General features: G+C 37.4%; 1 pseudogene; it reads right to left on the bottom strand.

Moving 5' to 3' along the window:
- Nucleotides 1-20,686: 20,686 nt before the first annotated feature.
- LOC148120602 (large ribosomal subunit protein eL32 pseudogene) lies at nt 20,687-21,207 on the bottom strand (annotated as a pseudogene).
- Nucleotides 21,208-22,467: the final 1,260 nt, after the last annotated feature.

Raw genomic sequence — 22,467 nt, 5'->3', positions numbered from 1 at the left:
TGGTTTAACATACGGAAATCTATCAATGTATTCCATCACATAAATAAACTGAAAGAAAAAAAACCTTATGATCATTTCATTAGATGCGGAAAAAGTATTTGACAAAATTCAACACCCCTTTATGATAAAGGTTTTGGTGAGGTTAGGGATACAAGGATTATACCTTGAATAGAAGACCTGGATATTAACCCACAAACCTATGAACACCTGATTTTCGACAAAGGAGCTAAAATTATACAATGGAAGAAAGAAAGCATCTTCAAAAAAGTCAATCTTTCTTATAAATATGTGTGTATTTTCATAAGTTACATTTTTTTAAAAAAAATGGTGAATAAAATCAGACAACATAGAATGAATTAATTACTTACTATATTTAGGAACAGATATTTTTATGGATGATGCCATATTTAAAAATTTCACAAAAAGGATGTGATAAGTTTAAAATATTCCTTATAAGAATATTTAAATATGTGCATAGACATGTGTTTATTTATTTAATTTATTCATATATTTTATTAATATTTACATTTATACTCTGTGGTACCCAAGTCCTTCTTTAATTGTTTCTCTTACATATATGTTTCATATATGTATGTAATAAATACTTAAATTATATGTGAAAATGTATAAATAACATACAATTTAATATAAAAATACATTATAATAATTTCAGTTAGCATTACTTATATGTTTATGTTTTTAGCATTAATCACTTGAAAGTGGGCCATCACCTAGAATGGTCTTCCTTGGAGAATACAGACTTTCCCTCTCTTAGCACCCACTGATTATCTAAAGATATTCAACTGTGGTGCGGTCCTGTTCAATATCATTTATGGCATCTTGTCTACTATTATCTTTGGGAAGCTTTTGTTTTAATACCCATATTTCTGAGGTGCAGCTTTCCTATCTAATTTAAAAGATATGATCTTACAGGCATTGTCCTAGGTCTCTCACTCTGAAAATGTTGCAGAACTCTCTACTGTGGTGCTCCATCAACATTACCTTGAGAATTTCCCTTTTACATGTATACAATTAAGAAAGTTTCTACATAATAAGTTTCCTCGTAACTTTTTCAAAGCTTTTACTGTGAAGTATATCTCCCCGTTTCTCCTCTTTCTCTAGGGTGATACACCATTTGTACCTTAATTTCACTTTTCCAGTTCTATTAATCACCTCTATTTTCTATGAAACTTGTATTCTATTATCTCTCTGCATTGAATTCACCTTACCCTATAAACTCTTTCTAGTTTCATATCTCTATAGTTCTTCCTTTAAACACATGCATAAGAATTCAAATCTAAAGTACTCACCTGAAAGAGAACATACAGTGTTTATTATTCTGAGTCTTGGTGACCTCATTCAGACAGAATGATCATTTCCTGCTGTCCCTATTTGCCTGAAATTTTCATTTTTAATAGCTGATTATAAATCTGTTTTGTGCATGTATCTCACTTTTTTTAAATTACCCAGTCATCGAATGATGGACTTCAAGATTCCCTTAAGTTCCTAGTTGTTATAAAGAAAGCAGCAATGATCTTGGATAGATAAGTATGTCTGTATCACAGAATATATAGTTCTTTGGGTACGTTGTAGTGAGTAGTGTAGCTTGACAATATGATGGTAGGTCTATTTCTGTGGTTTTGAAGAAGCTCCACATTGACTTCCATAATGAATGTACTAATTTACACTGTCACCTATAGTGAAGTAATATTTCATTTTAAGCAACTATGTTAGTAATTCTGCTTCAGACATGTTCCAACAAAATATTTTATATTCACTGGTTTCATTTCCTGAACTGCTTGGTTCTAGTTTAAGAATGCCCCTGCTTTGCTTTCCTTTGCTTTATATTAGTTACTTTTCTGTTGTCTGATACCAAATCATGACAGGAAACAAATTATAGCAGGATGATTTGTGTTGGTTGTTCCAAGGGGATATTTGTACATCACTACATTGAGCCATGGTATCATGAGTCATGCATGACAGTAGAAATTGAGAGGCCATATCTGCTACTGCAAATCAGTGGCAGAGTTAGTTACTGTAAGTAGAGTGAGGCTATAAAATCTCTGCTTCCTTATAATGTGCATCCTCCTTTAAGGATATTATCCCTAATTTTCTTCAAACAATGCCATCAACTGGGATCAATCTCTTCTTCAAAAACACAAGACTAGGAGGGACATTTCATCTTCAAACCAAAACATCTATGTCCCCAGGTCCTTAGGCTCACAACCATGTCATAATTCTAAATGCATTCATTCTCCTTTAAAATTCCCATAGTCTTTCCCAGTCTTAGCACTTAAAGTTATAAATGGTAGGGTGGCAATTTTTCCATTTTAATCCTTCCAATCCATGATCATTAGAGATCTTCTCATCTTCTAATAAGGTTTTCAGATATTTCTTTGAAGACTTGAAGTTTTTATCATACAAATCTTTCACCTGCTTGGGTAGAGATACCCCAAGATATTTATGTTATTTGAGGCTATTTAAAAAGATAGGGCTTTCCTGATTTCTTTCTCGGTCTCTTTGCCATTGTATATATGAGGCTAATATACGTTTTAAGTTAAATTTATATCCTGACTCTTTGAAGAAAGTATTTTACAGCTGTAGGAATTCAGGTTTTTGGTTGAGAGTCTTTAATAACTTTTTATTTCACTTATGTATACTATCTTATTACCTATGAATGGCCATGCTTTGACTTTTTCTTTCCAATGTGCATATCCTTGATCTCCTTCAGTTGTCTTATTACTCTGGCTAAAACTTCAAGTACTACTTTGAATATATATGGGGAGAATGGAGAACCTTGCCTCATTCCTGATTTTAGTGGAATTATTTTGTCTTTCTCTTTATTTACTTTGACACAGGCAGTAGGATTGTTGTAAATTGTGTTTATGTTTAGGTATGTCTCTTGTATTTTTACTTATTTATACAGAAAATTTTTCCAGAATTTTGAATTAAAGTACTTACTTTTCAGTTTACATACCAAACCCAATTCTGTATCCCTCTCCTTCTCCCCTTCCCCTACCTCCAATCTTCCCAGCACCCATCCACCCCCAGAGGGGGTAAGACCTTCCTTGTGGAGTCAACAAGATCTGAGATATCAACTTGAGGCAGTTCCAAGTCTACTTGTATCAATGCTGAGGAAGGTATGCCATTATAGGAGATGGGCTTCAAAATGACAATCCATGTACCTGGGTTAGGTTCTAGGGTTACTGTCAAGCCCCCCTTCCAACATATCAAGCCACATAGCAATCATCCACATTAAAAATATTTTGTTTGGTCACACACAGGTTTCCCAACTCTCAGTCTGTGAATTTGTACTAGCTCAGGTCAGCTGTCTCAGTGGTTTTCCCCATCATGTTCTTGACCCTCCCTCCTTGTTCAATGATTCCTCCTCCCTCCCTTCAACTGAATTCCATGAGCTCAGCATAGTGCTTGACTGTGGGTCAGTGCATCTGCTTCCATCAGGTACTGAATGTAATTTCTATAATGACAATTAGGGTAGTCACTAAACTGATTAAAGTGTAAGGCCATTTCAGAAACCTCTCCATTATTGCTATAAGTCTTAGTTGGGGTTAACCTTGTGGATTCTTGAGAATTTCTGTAACACTAGGTTTCTCCCTAATCCCATGATAGCTCCTTCTGTCAAGATATCTCTTTCATTACTCTCCCCCACCACTCCTTCCCTAACTCGGTCTTCTTGACCCTTCATGTTCTCATCCCTCATCCCCTCTCTTTTACCCCTTACCCAGTTTACTCAGGAGATCTAAACTATTTTCATTACTGGCATACACCTTTAATCCTAGCATTTGGAAGGCAAATCTCTGTGAGTTCAAGACTAGCCTAGTCTACATAGTGAGTTCAAGGATAGCCACAGCTATATAAAGAGACCTTGACTCAAAAAAGAAAACCCAAAAAGCTGAACATGGTGGTACACTCATTTAATCCAGGCTCTCAAAACAGAAACAGGTGGATCTCTGAAATCCTGTCTCAAAAAGCTACAACTTTATGTAGCACTTAGAGTGACAGATCTTTACAGTGTAGAAGGGCATTGTTTCACAGTATTTCCCCCTTTTTGTCTATTTAAAAAGAAAGGTATTAACTTTATCATAGTAAGTTTATACTGCAAAATAGTTATCAAGTAAAAATTATCTATCTTTTCTTGGTGAGTCTAACATTTTATTTCTAATTAGCTTTTGTTCATAACTAAGAAAATTTCTAACTATGATTATCTTGTCTTCAATTTCATCAAAGACCCAAGAAGGGTAAAATGTTACCTAACAACAGGACATTTTGATGCAAGGACAGTCATCCAAAGTTCCTTTGTAATGTAGGTCTTTGACTATACTATACTAGGTCTTTGACTCACAGACCTAGTATATCTGACAGATGTTCTCAGAAATAGGACATTTTGAAAACTGTCCTACCTTGTCTTGGCAAATTTGGTAGTTGCTTTTTTTGTTTGTTGTTTGTCCAATTGGGCAGCAACTTTCAGCAATTGATGCAAGGTTAGTTTTCCCCCCACATGGCTAGCTTTTGCCATAAATAAAGCAAAGTTCATATTGAGTTTCTTTGATGCCAATCATCTTCTCTGAAACAGATCAGTGCTGCCAGATGCATGCCTGTATCACTGTCATGAAAAGTCTTTGAATATTAAAAATACTAAATGCCATATTCTGTATGTCTTTGAAGTGTTTGAAGACCATTTATTTAAATATATCTCTGTATGACACTTAAAATATATCTAACAGTATTGTACTATACATGACTTACTATTAATCTGTATTTCTTTTTTTTATTATTATTAAATTATAAAAGTTTCCATTTCAGCCCCTCCTCCCACCACCCTCCCACTCCCCCCACTCCCTCTCCCCCTCCCTCTCCATCCCCCAGAGCAGTCAGGGTTTCCTGCCCTGTGGGAAGCCCGAGTTCCTCCCCCCTCCCTCCAGGTCCAGGGAAGGTGAGAGTCCAAACAGACTGGAGCGCCAAAATCCAGTACATGCAGAGGAAGCAAGTCCCAGTGTCATTGTCAACGGCTTTTCAAAAAGGCTCCGGGCCAGCCACATTCAGAGAATCTGGCTGGATCATGTCCTCGTTCAGTCCCAGTCCAACAGGCCTTGGAGAACTCCCATTATATCAGTCCCCTTGAATCAGTGGGTGCTCACATCCCTCGCAGTCCTGATTACTTTTTTTATTTTCTTCATCATTCTGTTCCTCATTTGGACTGTGGAGTGCTCAGTTCGGTGTTCCAATATGGGTCTCCATCTGTATCGCCATCCAACGTCGGATGAAGGTTTCCTGTGCCCTTGCCTTCATTGCTCACGATCTCTTTCCTTCTGCCTCTCATTTGGACCTAGGGAGCTAGGTCCAGTGTTCCAACGTGGTTCTCCGCCTCCATCTCCATCCATCGCCAGATGAGGGTTCTATGGTGACATGCAAAATATTCATCAGTATGGTTGTGGGCCAACCTAATCTGTATTTCTTAATTATATATTTTATTTTAAATGAGCTGACACAAGCACAGTATTTTAAACAAAAGTAGAAATATACATATAGAATAACAGAATTAATTTTAAATTTGTATCATCAAACTAAAAGCCTCACAAATACAAAAATATATGAGATTAGGAATTGCTTTCTGGATTAAAGTAGATTCAACAATCTACCCCCCTTTCCATCATTCTATATTGTATCTCCCTTTCTTCTTTCAGAAAGAGATACCAATATTTAAATCTTTTGTTTAACATTTTTTGACTATGACCAATAACAGCTTATAACCAACTCCTTAAAGGAAGACAAACACCCACAATACATTTTTGGGAACATAAGTGTAGTTCTCTAAACTACTTCCTGTTGATTGGTGGTGCTGCTAATCTTTGGGGTAACCTTGAGAAACTTTAGCATAATTGTTAAATGTTGGCTATAGTATTTTGTAGGTTAAGTTTTCTCAGTCAGTAATCTGGGAGCTTTTTTAGATGCTGAATCACTTGGGCCATCTGTTTTTATTTTTTTTGAAAGTAATTTTATTAAATTATAAAAGTTTCCATTTACGCCCCTCATCCCAACACCCTCCCACTCCCCCCCCTCTCCTCCTCCCTCTTTGTCCCTAAGGGCAGTCAGGGTTTCCAGCCCTGTGGGAAGTTCAAGTTCATCCCCCCTCCCTCCAGGTCAAGGAAGGTGAGTATCCAAACAGACTGGATCCCAAAAATCCAGTATATGCACAGGAAACTAGTGCATTGTCCCAGTGTCATTGTCCATGGCTTCTCAGAAAGACTCCGGGCTAGCCACATTCAGAGAATCCGGCCACATTCAGAGAATCTGGTTGGATCACGTGCTCGTTCAGTCGCAGTCCAACTGCCCTTGGTAAACTCTCATTAGATCCGACCCCTTGTATCAGTGGGTGATAGCATCCCTCGCAGTCCTTCGTCATTTTCTTTGCCCTTCTGCTCCTCATTTGGACCTTGGGGGGCTCAGTCCGGTGCTCCAATGTGGATCTCCTTCTGTATCGCCATCCATCGCCAGATGAAGGATCTATGGTGATAAACAAAATATTCATCAGTATGGTTATGGGCCAAGGCCGGTTCAGGCACCCTCTCCTATGTCCAGAGAACAATCTGGGGATCTCTCCTTGGACCTGGGATCCCATATATAATCAAGTTTCCTATAAACCCTAAAATGACTCCCTTAGTTGAAATATATTCTTCCCTGATCCCATATTCATCCTTCCTCCCTTCCCCCCATCCCGGTCAACCGAGCTTTCTCCATTCCTCCCCTACTCCCTTCTCTCTAACCCTCTCCCCTTCCAACAACCCTCCCACCCCCCCATGCACCCAAGGTTACCTGGGACTCTTGACTATTTCCTACCTCCTGGTGGATAGCTAAATAATCTTCATCAGGATCGTCTTCTAATTTAGCTTCTCTAGGATCACGAATAATAGGCTCAAAGACCTTTAAATTATGGTTAGAATCCACTTATGAGTGAATACATACCGTGTTCCTCTTTTTGGGTCTGGCTTACCTCACTCAGTAAAGCGTTTTCTATGTACATACATTTGCATGCAAAATTCAAGATGTCATTACTTTTTACCGCTGAGTAAAACTCTAATTTTTTATATATTATAAAAAATATATAAAAATTTATATGTTTATATGTTCCACACCTTTTTTAACCATTCTTCTATTGAGGGGCACCTAGGCTGTTTCCAGGTTCTGGCTATTACAAATAGTGCTGCTATGAACATAGTTGAACAAATGCTTTTGTAGTATGCTAGGGAATCTCTAGGGTATATTCCCAAGAGTGGAATTGCTGGGTCCTGAGGGAGGTTGACTCCCAGTTTCCTGAGAAACTGCCACACTGATTTCCACAGTGGCTGCACAAGTTTGCATTCCCACCAACAAGGATGAGTGTTCCCCTCACCCCACATCCTCTCCAGCATAGGCTATCATTGGTGTTCTTGACTTTAGCTATTCTGACAGGTGTAAGATGGTATCTCAAAGTGGTTTTGATTTGCATTTCCCTGATCGCTAAGGAGGTTGAGCATGACCTTAAGTGTCTTCTGGCCATTCGAAGTTCATCTGTTGTGAATTCTCTGTTCAGTTCAGTACCCCCATTTTTTAATTGGGTTAATTAGAGTTTTAGTGCCTAGTTTCTTGAGTTCTTTGTATATTTTGGAGATCAGACCTTTGCCTGATGAAGGGTGGTTCTTTATCCTTTGTGTATAGGAGGGCCACTGATTTTTTGGAGTTGATCTTGTATCCTGCCACGTTACTAAAGGTTTTTATCATCTGTAGGAGTTCTTTGGTAGAGTTTTTGGGGACACTTGTGTACAGTATCATATCGTCGGCAAATAACGAAAGTTTAACTTCAACCTTTCCAATTCGAATCCCCTTGATCTCCTTATGTTGTCTTATTGCTATTGCTAGAACTTCAAGCACTATATTGAAGAGGTATGGAGAGAGTGGACAGCCTTGTTGTGTTCCTGATTTTAGTGGAAAGGCTTTGAGTTTCTCTCCATTCAATTTGATGTTAGCTGTCGACTTGCTGTATATTGCTTTTATTATATTTAGGTATGATCCTTGTATCCCCAGTCTCTCCAACACCTTTATCATAAATGGGTGTTGAATTTTGTCAAATGCTTTTTCAGCATCCAATGAAATGATCATATGGTTTTTTTCTTTCAGTTTATTTATATGATGGATTACATTGATAGATTTGCATATGTTGAACCAGCCCTGCATCTCTGGGATGAAGCCTACTTGATCATAATGGATAATTTTTCTAATGTGTTCCTGGATTCTGTTTGCCAGGATTTTATTGAGAATTTTCGCGTCGATGTTCATGAGTGAGATTGGCCTGTAATTCTCTTTCTTGGTTGTGTCTTTATGTGGTTTTGGTATTAGGGTAACTGTAGCTTCATAAAAGGAGTTTGGCAATGACTCTTCTGTTTCTATATTATGGAATACATTAAGGAGTATAGGAATTAGCTCTTCCTGGAAGTTCTGGTAGAATTCTGCATTGAAACCATCTGGTCCTGGGCTTTTTTTGGCAGGGAGATTTCTGATAACAGCTTCTAATTCTTCACGACTAACAGGTCTATTTAGATTGTTCACCTGTTCTTGGTTCAACTTTGGTTTATGATACTTATCTAAGAAAATGTCCATTTCTTTTACATTTTCAACTTTGTGGCATATAAACTTTTGTAGTAAGATCTAATGATTCTCTGAATTTCCTCTGTGTCTGTGGTTATATCCCCCTTTTCATTTCTGATCCTATTAATTTGCATGTGCTCTCTCTGCTGTTTGATTAGTTTGCATAGGGGTTTGTCAATCTTGTTGATTTTCTCCAAGAACCAGCTTTTTGCTTCATTGATTCTTTGGATTGTTTTCTCTGTTTCTATTTTGTTGATTTCAGCCCTCAGTTTGATTATTTCCAGTCTTCTACTCCTCCTGGGTGAATCAGCTTCTTTTTTTTCTAGAGCTTTCAAGTGTGCTGTTAGGTCTCCAATGTGTGCTTTCTCCGTTTTCTTTATTTGGGCACCTAATGCTATGAACTTTCCTCTTAGCACTGCTTTCATAGTGTTCCATAGGTTTGAGTATGCTGTGTCTTTGTTTTCATTAAATTCAAGGAAGACTTTAATTTCTTTCTTTATTTCGTCCTTGACCCAGGGGTGATTTAGTAGTTGACTGTTCAACTTCCATGAGTTTGTTGACTTCCTGGGGGTAGCATTGTTGTTGAATTCTAATTTTAATCCATGGTGATCTGACAAGACACAGGTGGTTACTAATATTTTTTTGTATCTGTGGGAGTTTGCTTTGTTGCCGAGTATGTGGTCAATCCTCGAGAAGGTTCCATGATCTGCAGAGAAGAAGGTATATTCTTTCCTATTTGGGTGGAGTGTTCTATAGATGTCTGTTAAGTCCATTTGATTCAATACCTCCAATAAATCTCTTAATTCTCTGTTTGGTTTCTGTTTGATTGACCTGTCTATTGGTGAGAGAGGAGTGCTGAAGTCTCCTACTATTAGCGTATGTGGTGTGATGACTGCCTTGAGTTCTAGAAGAGTTTCTTTTACATATGTGGGTACCTTTACATTAGGGGCATAGATATTCAGGATTGAGACTTCTTCCTGATGAGTTGTTCCTGTTATGAGTATGAAATGTCCATCTCCATCTCTTCTGATTGATTTTAGTTTGAAGTCGATTTTGTTTGATATTAGAATGGCCACACCCGCTTGTTTCTTAGGTCCATTTTCTTGGAAAACCTTTTCCCAACCCTTTACTCTGAGTAGGTGTCTGTCTTTGTGGTTGAGGTGTGTTTCTTGTAAACAGCAGAATGTTGGATCCTGTTTTCGTATCCAATCTCTAAGTCTGTGCCTCTTTATAGGTGAATTGAATCCATTGATATTAAGAGATATTAATGACCATTGGTTGTTGACTCCAGTCATTTTTTGGGGGGGGTAATAGAGTGTATGTGTTTTCCTTCTTTGAATTGTGCTAGTGAAGGGTCGCTAGATGTCTGAATTATTGTAGTCAGTGTTGGCAATGTTGGATTCCTTGGGATGTAATTTTCCTTCTAGTATTCTCTGTAAGGCTGGATTAGTAGTTACATATTGTTTAAATTTGTTTTTATCCTGGAATATTTTGTTTTCTCCGTTGATAGTGAACAAAAGCTTGGCTGGGTAAAGTAGTCTGGGCTTGCATCCATGGTCCCTTAATTTCTGCAGTACCTCTATCCAGGACCTTCTGGCTTTCATGGTTTCTATAGAGAAGTCTGGTGTAAGTCTGATAGGTTTACCTTTATAGATTACTTGACCTTTTTCCTTTGCAGCTCTTAATATCCTTTCTTTAATCTGACTGCTTTGTGTTTTGATTATTATATGGCTAGGGGATTTTTTTTCTGATCCAGTCTATTCGGTGTTCTGTATGCTTCTTGCACCTTCATAGGAATATCCCTCTTTAGGATGGGAAAGTTTTCTTCTATAATTTTGTTGAATATATCTTCTGGACCTTTGATCTGCAATTCTTCTCCTTCTTCTACTCCTATTATTCTTAGATTTGGTTTTTTCATTATGTCCCATATTTCCTGAATGTTTTGTGATGAGAATTTGTTGGATTTGCTGTTTTCTTTGGTTTGGGCGTTTATTTTCTCTATGGTGTCTTCATAATCTGAGATTCGTTCTTCTATCTCTTGTATTCTATTGTTTAAGCTTGATTCTGTAGTCTCCGTTCGTTTACCTAGATTTTCCATATCCAGCCGGCCCTCGGTTTGTGTTTTCTTCACTGCCTCCATTTCAGTTTTCAATTCTTGCACTGATTCCATTACCTGTTTGATTGCTTTTTCTTGGTTTCCCAGGGTATCATTTACGAATTTACTCATTTCTTCAAACTTTTTGTTATATTTGTCTTCCATTTCTTTACTCATTTCTTCCATCTTTTTGTTATATTTCTCTTCTATTTCTTTAAGTGAGTTATTCATACCCTGTTTAAGAGACTCTATTGCTTTCATAAGGACACTGTTTTCCACTTCTTCCAGAATAGGGCGTTCAAGTCCTTCTGTCGTAAGATCGCTGGGATCTGGTGTTTTCATGTTGTTTTTCAGATTGTTGGAGGAATTCTTGGCGCCTGCCCATCTCTTCCTTCAGATGCTACTCCAATGGCTCTTCCCTCTGCTGGGTCTTCTTCTACTGGATTAGTGTCCCTTGCTATCCAGGAATCACTTTGCCTGCAGTTTTAACTAGCTGCAGGCAGACTATTAGAACAAAGGGACTTCCTTCCCTTTGTACTCACCACCTGTCCTGACCCGCAGTGCCCACCCCGGCTGAGATGGAGGAATTTAAGTCCCAAAAAAGGGAGAGAGGAAGGGAGGGATTCGAGGCCGAAAGCTGGGATGGCGTAGCAGGAGAGAGGGATTAGCTGGGGGGAGCTGCCCCTTTGAAGTAGCCAGGGAGATAAGGATGGCGGGAATATTGTGTGTTCCCTAACCGGTCAACACACTTACCCCTCCACAGGATCAGAGCCCCTCGCTGGTCAGAAGACTCCCTGCCTGCAGTCTTAGCTTGCTGCAGGCCAGCCCTCCGGGCCATCTGTTTTTATTGGTGTCTGATCCCTTCCTTCTGAAAATACATAAACTTCTAAGGACAGCATACTTATCTACAATAATACAAGTGTAGAATTTGTATTGTACAAAAGTCAGCCCTGGATGTTTTGTTGTTGTTGTTGTTGTTGTTGTTGTTGTTGTTGTTGTGTGCTATAGCAGGTAAAAGATATATTATATATCAAATAGCTCTTCCATGTTCTTTGTTATGTCTGGTTTAGGATTTTAGGGGGTTTTCTTCAATCAAACCTGATCTTATTTAACTTTAAATGAATCCACTGTCTTTTATTTTCTGTGTAAATAGAAGCAGAAACTATTTTCCAAAGTAATCTATCTTCTGGCTTTCATTTTGAATCTGAAATATTTAAAAAAAATGGTTGGTTTAATTTAGCTGCTTTCATAATCCAAAGTTTCCTCACAGCCAAAAAATTTAAAAACAGCACAACAATATATATATATATATATAGTCTATATTATCTGTGTATTTCTACCTTTATGTGGTTTATTCTACTTTTATTGCTCAATTTATTTTTAAAGACTTTATTTCAAAACTATATTTTTAAATCTAAGACTGTATATATTCCTTTCTGTCTATCAAGTGTATGCATATTTTTAAACACATATCACCATTAGATGCTCTATTTGTCTGAATCTGTCCTTACTGTGCATTTGTAACCTTTCTGTCCGCATGAGGAAAAAATGCTGCCAACTTAAATCATGGCATGCTGGTTCTGGCTTCTCCCCTTCAGTTCTCTGAAATCCTAGTCTCATAGTGAGGCCCTTTCACTACAAGCTCTGGGAGCTATGTTACTGCTCCAGCTCTGGGAAGTTTCTAGATCCATATAGCCACCAGGTAGCATTCTGCTCACTGTTCATAAACCCCATTTAAGTGTTTGGTAGTATGGTCTCTGAAAAGAGCCACACAGTTTTTGCCACTAAGGATGAGTCATTTCTTAAAGAAATCATTTCTTAAAGGAGTGTGCCCATGTTTGTGACTGGCAAACGAGTCACCAGACAAAATGCTATGACCAAGAATTGTGCTTAACTCTGTTATTTTGTGTTTAGAGTCCTTTATTTATAGCTTTTTCATGTCTTATGTGGAAATTCCTGCCGAATGGTTGGTTGCCATAAGTAAATGGACATTTCTCTCTTGCTCCGTCTGCATCTGACTGGCAAATCCCTCTCTGTTCTTGTCCTTCCAATCATCCTTAGTTTGATTCCTTTGTTGAGTCCCTGCCCTGACTTAACTCAGCAGGGAAGAGCTACATAAGAGTTCTAAGCAGAAATAAACTCTTTCCTTCCTGATTCATATATACTCAACCACAGCAAATAAACCACTAAGGAAAATATTTAAAAGTATCAAATGTAAAGAATGAAAAATAAAAGTATACTCTCAGTGAAGATTTTTTTTTCCTTGCAAAGAGGAACTGAGAATATTTCTTCTCAACCTGTCATTTCAATGGATTAAAATGCTGGTGTGACAGTCACACTCTTGTGGCACCAGTTCAAACATCTAAGGCCATGGTTGTTATGATGCAGTTATATTCTTCTGGCAGCAGGTGGTAGCATTCTAGTAGGAATTTTCTAAACCCTTGGCATGAAGTTTCAGTTCTGAGTACTTGCCACCTTGTGAGGTCCTGAACTCTGAAAATGCTAAGTGATTCTGTAGGTCCTGCTTCTGGTTATGTTCAGAGCTGGTAACTATATTGTTCTCGGAGCTCAGGCCACCTGTGTTTTTAGGCTTAGGTGGTTCAGGTAGTTTCAGCCTTCATCCATGCTGTGGTGTTTGAAAGAAAATGGCCCCTAAAGGGAGTGACACTATTAAGGGGTTTCACCTTGTTGGAGTATTGGTGATCTTGTTGGAGGAAGTGTGTCACTGTGGAGGTGACCTTTGGGTTGTCATATATGCTTATGCCACTTCCTGTGAGACAGCCCACTTCCTGATGCCTGAAAAATGTAGAACTCTCAGCTACCTTTTCAGTACCATGTCTTCATGCACATAACTATGTTCTTCCATGATGATAATGGACTGAACCTCTGGAACTAGAAGTTTCTACTTCATCCTTGGTCATGGTGTTTTCTCATAGCAATAAAACCCCTAAATAAGACACACATTCATGTCCTTTGGCAATTCTTCAGGGTCTGTCGTTAGTTGATAGAGAAATGTTGGTGTTTGGAATTATGCTATGCTGTGTTTCCTATTTTTTATGGCAGAGTGGTAAGATTTCAGCGTCCCTCTGTGTCCCCTTACTTGGCAACTTGGTTTCCTAGGTAGTCTTCATCAGGTTTTCTTTTCTGCTCTGTCTCTTACAGTTTAATAGTTCATCAACCCATACTACTTTCTTATGTTGTTGCTTAAAGACAAAACCCTCTTTCCTTTTGTTTGTCGTTCCAGCGTGGGAGCATGAGGAGCATTCCTAACACTATATTCTTCCCTCTAGAGTACCATTAATTTCCATATAAATTTAACTCTCGTTATTTCTGCATGTTATCTGTTTTCTTAGAGTGTGTGCTTCCTGTGACCCCCCCCCCTGAGTTTCCATATGTCTCTTCTCTTCCCTTAAAGTCTCTGACAGAATGTTTCTTTATATTATTGGGCATAAAGCATGTGCTGCCTGTCTCTACAATGTCATTTACAGCGGACCTGATATGATTGTCAAAGAAAACTTCCTGACATAAAACTTGCAAAATATACATCACAATACCTCATCATAAGAATGTACATTTCTTAATGAAGTTCATTCTTCTGTACAAATAGTATACACTCAATTTTACTAAGAAAATTAATCCAATCATAAACTCACCCATGTAAAACATAGACTTAAAAGTAGATAATGCCAAGGAGGAAAGTATAGCACCTCCTGGCTCTTAATATATTCACAAAAATAATGAAAAAATTAGTCCATAATCTGGGTTAAGAGTCTGTCACTATTCCCAAAGGATCTTCCTCTGTGTTATCATTCAATGCTTCATTGCCCTAAATATTTTCACAACATAGAAAGTCATCTATTTGTGAATTTGTTTGTTTCAGTTTATGCATATAAATTTTCCCAACATACACTCTTCTGTTGATGAGGTTGTCCACTGGTTAGGTCTCAGAGTTCATCCTTGTGATGGAATTAAGGTCTGTGTCATGTCTCTAGCAAGTAATACTGCATTGTGTAGTCCATGTATATTGTGTTGTTTCATTCATTGTTAAATGGAGCACAACCCTCTAATGGGGGGAGATGTTTCTCCCTGTCTCCTCACTCTGATTTGATACCACAGGATACGTCTTTCTTCTCAAGTTGCCATCAAGTGATGCAGTACTGATAGTTGTATTTGCTCTTAGAGCTTGTTTTTCAGAAACAACCTGACTATGTTTCAGAAGAAATTCTCAATTAGAATAATTTTGAGGATTGACATTATTCTCCAAGTGGAAATCCAAAATTGGAAATACAGATCCATGGACTTAATTATAAAAGCTATCTTTAAGACTACCCATGGGCCATGCATATAATAATGAGTTTGTAAGTGGTTAAGAAATAACAAATTGTCAAACATATACATATATTCATACACACACATATATACATGCGCTCAAACACACAGACATGTGTATATATATGTATATATATAAATTAAGCAGCATTAACTGATATTCTCATGTGTTTATGTATTAAATTGAAGGATTATATTAATATGTTCACATATGCTTTTATGTACATATGTATATATATGTATATGAATATAAGAAAAATAATTTATATAAAAGAGAAAATGTAAAATGAAATAACAAAACAGAAAGGGTTAAATGAATGTATGTCAGAGATAGAAAATAGAGAAGGAAAATGAACAAGGAGGGACTATTGACAGTAAAAGCTTTGAAAAAGTCATGTAAAACTTATCATTGTGGAAGTATCCCCAAATAAACATTATCAAGTGAACCTTTAAACTAATACTAAGAGCATATCACAAAAGTGAGTTCTGAAAGATATACGAGCTAGAGAACTGGTATGATTACTGTAGATCATCTCCTAGAGAAGACAGGAGGGAAGTATTGTGAACTCCAACAAATATGACTCCCCAAACAAAATATATACAATTATAAATGTCAGGTGACTTTTAAAGAGATAGGAAACTCTCACAATATTCCAGCACAGTTGAAGAACTTAAGGTAATTAATGGCTGCTGAGAGAAGAGAAATAATTTGTTCAAAGGTAAAATCCTATTAGCCAATTATGCATTATGAAATGGTAAGCATTAACGAGAAACAAATAAGCAACTGTAAATATAATAATTATGTTGTATGTATATATTTAATTGTATGCTTAGAAATACATAAATTTTCTCTATATAAATACATGCATAGATGTATATGTGTGTGTATGTGTGTGTGTGTGTCTGTATGTGCTTGTGTATCTGCAAAAATAATTTAAGAATAGGTCACAGAGTAAAGACACCAGAAGAAGAAGTGTGATCAAAAAATCCAGTGAATACAGTGTATATACACACACTCACACACACACACACACACACCCATTTTGTGTATTTTTATACTTATCCATGCAGGTGAATATATGTTCTTAAGTATAGGAAGTAATTATTCAATGAACTTATTGATTATATATATATATATATATATTAATTCATAGAGGAATAACTTATACAAAATAAAATTTCAACCTTTGGAAGCCATTAATGTTAGGTGATGAGTTTAACACTGGTGGAAACTAGAATAAGAGAAAACATATTTGAATTAATTGGGGAAGTGAGGCAATTAAACTCACCGTCATGCTGTATAAGTCAAGCTTTTTCCCAATAAGAACTCTGAATCCAATGTCATTTGCCACAAAGGCCGCTGAAAGGAAGTATGAATTAGTAGAGTGGTGTTTTCCCTTTCATCCAGAATTATGATGGAATTTCAGATTTAATCTTTAGTGACAATGGAATAGGTTGTGAATGCAAATAATGGATCACAGCTTCCTCCTTGTTACAATGGAAGGAGAATTTATGACTCCTGACTCAGCCATCAAAAATTAAGTCTGCAACAGACTATAGAGGGATTCAATTGGTCACATGCAGAACTCCAGTATTTCCCCAAATTAATAGCTTTTGTCTAATGTGTACTTCACAAGGCAAAGATCCTAGTAAGTATCTGTGGTACCAGCTGTTACATCAAGTATTTGTCTCGTAGAATTTTAACTTTGTATGATCAACTTATGCCTCTCATTCTAAAATAATTATTTATGACAATTCAGTAATATACCTGAATTTAGCTCAATGTTCCTAGTAGGAAGAAGCAGAATCTTAATCTGTTTATCCTTCCTTAGTTGCTCTTAGTCTGTGCCCATGGACTGACCACTGTTTATGGAATCCATTAAGTTAAGTATTTGGAATTTCTCCACAGTATCAGTTATGTGGCAAAGTCCCTGAGATACCAGGTTGTTTTCAGGCTCTTTGGTAACCTCACTAATCTTATCTCCGATCAAGATAAGGCAAGGAAGAACATCAAATGATATTTGGTATAGCTGCAGAAGGGTAGGACACTCTCTGAACCCTTTCCTTGAACAAACCTCAGAATCTCAATGACCTTGTCTTGGCAGAATTTAAATTGAGGTGTGGTTTCCCACCAAGGTGACAGTAACATCTGACACACTGACAGTACAGAATGTAAGATGAGATCAGATCTTTACAGTTGTACAGACCATCTGCTCATTCCAGAGTAGACACTGGCAAGCCACTGGGTGTCAGATGCACAGCAGTATGTCTGGTGGCTTGTATCTGGTATCTAATGGCTGATATTATTTCCTAATTATTCCCTTCATAGTTTTAGATATGGATGGGTCTGCAGGAATAAGGCAGATATGACAATAGAGAAAAGAGCAAGTTCTTTGTTTTTTTTCTTTCTGCTATATGTGAGTTGACCAATCAATCTCATGTTTTACTTCTTCCTTATGTATAATTTTAATTTAGTAAATTGGTGTTTTGAGACATGTTCTCAATATGTAATCTTGGACAGCTTCTATTTTACTTTATGGATCAGATGAAGTTTGATCACAATGAGATCAACCTGCCTCTGCTCCGAAGCTCTAAGATTAAAGGAATGTGCCACCACACTGTCTCTGACTTCTGTTTTAGTAACTGCATGAATAGCTTTTCATCATCACCATGTAAGTGTTTTGTGGCAGGACCTCTTAAAAGAGCTGCAAGGTTTTGCAGCTGAAGCTGAGTCAGGAAGCCGCTCTTAAATGATAGTTCTTGCCTCTAGCAAGCAGGGCCCACCTGAGAAAATGCTGCTATCAGTAAGCCATGCTTAACTCTATTCTGTCTAAAATTACTTCTCAAGGTCTCTCAGGCTTTATGTGTATGTACTTGTTCATGTGTGCGCCATTCTATTGACGAAGGTTTCTATCCCACACAGTGTTTGTCCTGCCTGGTTCCTGCAGTCATTATGTCCCAAAGAAATCACATAGTTGTCTACATTAATTATAAACTAATTGACCCATTAGCTCAGGCTTCTTATTAACTAATTCTTATAACTTACATTAGCCCATAATTCTTGTCTGAGTTAGCCACGTGGCTCGGTACCTTTTTCAGTGAGGCAGTCACATTTTACTCCCTTTGTGGCTGGGTCATGACTGCAGACTGTAGAATCCTCTTTCCAGAAATCGCCTGTTCTCATTGCCCTGACTCTACTCCCTGCATGGTCTCCCCACCTATACTTCCTGCCTGGTTACCTGGCCAATCAGCTTTTTATTAAACAAGTACAAGAAACAAATTTTACAGGGTAAAAGCATTGTGCCACAGCACTCCATTACCAATGGCGCTTACAATATTTCTTTCTACCATTCCATAAGGTTCCCTGAGGTCTGACAGAAGAAATTTGATGGAGACATCTGATGAATTCTGAGCTTGTAAAGGTATTTTTCTCATTGAATGATGTATAGCTCCTGTGGGTCTCTGTATATGTTCCCATCTGCTTTAGTAGGAATCTTCTCTGACAATGACTGAACCAGGCATTGATATATAAGTAAAGCAGAATATGAAAAGGTATGTCATTTTATTGCTATGTATTTATTTTGTTATTTTTGGAAAAAATAGAATTTCTGTTTACTCTATACTCTGGGATACCTAGTCATAGGTTTTCTGGCTATCCAAACAGTTTCAGGTACTGATTCAATTTTGTGGGTGAGTCTTTAGTAAAATAAGATATTGTTTGATTACTCCTACATTATTTGGGCCACCTTTGCACTGGTATATCCTTTATGCAGGTAACCATTGTAGACCATTGTGTTTGTAGTTGAGTTGTTGTTTACATTTCTCTGTCAGTAGCCTAAAGAAAAACTTCTTGTACCAAAAACATTAGGAGTGAAGGTTTTATGTTTGCACCTAGTCAACTTCTCCATGTTCAATACGTTGTGTAGGTATTGTTTTTAGATGTGTTCTCTTGATACTAGTTTGTGGATTCTCTGTGTTGTCTGGGAAATGAATTAGAACTCTTAAAAAGTTTTATACTTTAAGGATTTAAGTCTAGTTAATCACTACCCTCACTACCTATTTTTGGAATGCTTATGAATTATATCCACATCCTTTATAGCACAGGTTGTTGGAGTTCTAACCTTTTAGCAAGAAAGAAACTTGAATCATACAATGTGATGATGGCTTTATTCAGCTACTTATTCCTTTAATTCAAATTTCTTTTCTGTTAGCCCAGTTTTCCCTTCAAACTCTTAACATTAATGCTTTCCAAAGCTTGAAAAATCCATAACCCTTGCTGAACTGATATATAAATTCTATTAGTGAGATATCAAAAGCCATATCCTGTCTCATCTGAAGTGAACATAAGAGAATGAATCATTTGGAGATTGGAAAGTTATAATAAAAGGGAATCTGGAAGAGAGGATGGAATTCAGTAGAGCTATAGATAATGCACATGCATTGATCCCTTAGAGGTTGACTGTAACTCTGCCAGCATACAAGCCACAGAGCTTGTTCACCATAAAGTGCTTGGTCATTTTATGCAAGTAATTAATTAATACTTGAGGCTGTATCTCATAGATACTGAGACATGCAAGTTTTAGGTGTTTAGTTAATTTCATCATACTTATTGTGTCTGGTACAGCGTAAATTAAAAACCACACAAAACTAATGTCACTGATAGTGTTAGAAGCCTTTTGTTCTTTTACATTGATTTTATTATATCTAGAATGTCTTGGAGCCTCATCAAGATAAGCTACAGTATAAGGGCTTGTAAGTCTTCCACTTTTTTCAGATTAGCAAGCAAAATGCCCCAAGAAATAACTAGCAAGAACCTCTATTATGTTTAACTTTTATTTACATTTTTCTGATCTTAATGTTGATAAGCATCCTCTATTTGGATATGAACTCTTCATCCCCCCCCCCTTTTTTCTCTTGTAACTCTTCTCTCTCTAACTTCTGAAAAGATAAAGAAAAATGGCAATAGGAACACTATCAGGATTCTGGGAATTTTAGCACTCATGGGATCATTTTACTCTGTTAAAATATAAAGTCATTACCAAGGAGGTGATCAACATGTCAAAAAAGTCCCATTGCTGATTTTCCTCATTCTTGTTAAGAAAGATCAATTCCTATAATTTACAATTATTTGTAGACGCGTGTGTATGGTTGTGTGCTCATGTATGCATATGTATGTGTGTGTGTTTGTGTGTGTGTGTGGCTAGATTTAATTTAGAGCATGTGACCTTGTAGGCCAGAAGCATTGGTTCTAATGAGTTGGACATATAAAATTTGTATGTTACCTGATTTGAATGCCAGAATCTGAACCCAAATCTTCTGGAAGATCATCAAGTCCTCTTTATCTCTAGGCCATATCACCAGTTCTTTTACTTTTTTCCATCTCTGATTCATCTCAGATGAATCACACCAATTTAAGAATTGATGGTCTAAAGTTCTGTTTTTTAAAAGTTAACTAAAAGAGACAGAGAATAAGCAGAGAAGCAACCTTCAAGGTCACTTTCTTTACCTAACATAATCACTGGGGCTAATGATTCATGGGAAAAAACAGAAACTCTCTACTATGAAGCTGATTTAAGAACTTTTGTTTTAAAAAAAATCCTCCGAAAAGGAAGGACTGAATTTTTTTGCAGTTTTTGTGGTTTTATTTAAACACAAATAAAACATGCATGCAAGCCATCTACTCATTCTCTTCGCTGCGTAGCCTGGCGTTGGGATTGGTGACTCTGATGGCCAGCTGAGGTGCTCTTTCTACAATGGCTTTTTGGTTCTTGGAGGAAACAAAGATTCACAAAGATTGTGTGAGCAATCTCAGCACAGTAAGATTTGTTGCATATCAGCAGCACCTCCATCTCCTTGACGTTGTGGACCAGAAACTTCCAGAAGCCGCTAGGCAGAATGTGCTTGGTTTTGTTGTTGCTCCTGTAACCAATGTTAGGCATCAGGATCTGGCCTTGGAATCTTCTCCACAACCTGTTGTCAATACCTCTGGGTTTCTGCCAGTTTTGCTTAATCTTGACATATCTATGTGACTGGTGCCAGATGAACTTCTAGGTCCTCTTTTTGGCGATCTTGGGCTTCACCAGAGGCCAGAGGGCAGTCATGATCCTGCAAAGGAGATGGCAGCCACCTCTCAGGCATCGCCAAGGAAGGAGGACTGAATGTTATAGATAAATTCCAAACACCCTTGGCTATAATACTATGTTTCTCAGTGCCATGAACATACTTATCCTCTAATATGTCAACCATATTTATTATCTAATGAATAGATGTTCGAATTTCTGTGATGATGCTCTACAGTGAAAACCTACAAGGACAAATTCCTCAGGACAAATCCCTGCATAACTCATGACTTGCAGAAGAGGTATTAATCTGTTTGACCTTGACATTCTTCTAGTTTGAATACAGATGACTACTTAGGTTCCCACGAGAGGCTTCTTCATATGGACTACCAAATCTCCTGATGAGCTTAAGTTCCCATTGCTTGTCATTCCTGGATTCAACTTCAAAAACCTGCTGTTTCTTCCCCTAGACATAATCCTTGAGTGATAATCTGAGTATTTCTTCCAACCTTGGTAAACAGGACCTCTCTGAATTGTTACTGGACACAGGATAACAGATTTAGCCTTTCATATAAAAAGGACATTGTGTGAAAGAAGATTAAGGGACAAAGAGCTAGGGTGTTAGACCACAAAGTAAAATTTTTAGGCAATTTGGAATTTAGACTATCAGTCCTTCATCTCATTGCAAAATTTTTCCAACACTAATCATCTCCTCAGAAAGCATCTCATAAGTCCACATATGCAAGTTACCAACAGTAGCATGGGCACAGCAATGCCCCATAGTGAGCCAGTATACTGAGATCTTTCCTTCATTTCCTGAATATCAAGAGAGTCAAGAATAGCCCAGTTTCTCCTGCTAAAGCATTTTCTACTGGACACATATTAAGCCTCCCAGGTTCCATGGACCTTGTTGCCATATGCACCTCTCAAGTATGGCACTTGAATTAGAGGAAAGGAAAGCTCGGATGGGTTATCTACATTGTTAACAGTGTTTGACTGCAAGATGGATAAGTGAGTATTAAGAAAATCTTTTTTTTTCAGAGATGATTGTATCAGCAGGATCAGGGAAATGTACTGACCAAATCAATGTACTAGTCATAAACATGATGTCATTATTCAGTGATAATGGGAGGTAAGTAGAGGGCCTACATGAAGAAAGAAGTGACTGAGGATCTGTATTTTAACACACATCATTGCTTGACCTAATCATCTATTCCCTGTTCCCAGTTTGCTTTCACCCTGTTACCCTCATGATTCTCTCCATACCATCTTTAACATGATAGACTAACTTCTGAAACCTTGGTCAATACATAAAAACAAATATATAGAAGAACATTTCCT

The sequence above is a fragment of the Myodes glareolus genome, chromosome 10 (genome assembly GCF_982192425.1).
Source record: "Myodes glareolus chromosome 10, mMyoGla1.1, whole genome shotgun sequence".
Lineage (NCBI taxonomy): Eukaryota > Metazoa > Chordata > Mammalia > Rodentia > Cricetidae > Myodes > Myodes glareolus.
The sequence above is the reverse complement of the archived record's forward strand: the minus strand, read 5'-3'. Positions and strand labels throughout refer to the sequence as shown.